The sequence below is a fragment of the Melozone crissalis genome, unplaced genomic scaffold, assembly GCF_028551555.1.
Source record: "Melozone crissalis strain CALT ecotype California unplaced genomic scaffold, PUWL_Pcris_2 ptg000110l_1, whole genome shotgun sequence".
NCBI lineage: Eukaryota > Metazoa > Chordata > Aves > Passeriformes > Passerellidae > Melozone > Melozone crissalis.
Window position 1 is genome coordinate 1496870 of NW_026535887.1, and position 600 is coordinate 1497469.

Consider the following 600-nt stretch of genomic DNA (forward strand, 5'->3'; position numbering starts at 1 on the left):
TCTGTCTTCTCCCACGAGAAAGGAGAGTTTGAATCCTCAGGAGTGCACCTGCAATCTATAAATATCACGTGCAGCCAAAATTTGCCCCTTGTTATAAACAAGGAATTCTATAGAATAGAGAAGTTACCTGTTTTTATTCAGGGGCATGATGAAACCCACCCTGAAATGTGCTGACTGTTGTTTGTTATAGTTCCCCAGAATTTCTCCCAAATTTGCTGCCTTGCAGCATGGCATGTCAGGGTCAGCTAACAGGGTCTGGTGGGCTCCTTGATCCTTTCATCAATCCCACCAGCTGCAGCTGCTGCTGCTCCAGCACCTACACGTGTTTCTGCTCCCAACAGAACAGCTCTGCTGACACTGGATGGACTGGCCTGACTCTGATACACTCAGATATTCACAGTCTGTCCTTCTGCAGCCTCCCTGAACATCATTGCCATGGCCAGGCTGCAAATATTCTCTTGCCTGGTTGCCATGGCTGTGTGACAGCTCCATCCCAGCAGCCTGGGAAGCAGAAGGCTCTGGGGATACCTTGGAGCACCTGCCAGTACTTGAGGAGTCTACAGGAGAGCTGGAGACAGACTCTGCACAAGGGCATGGAGC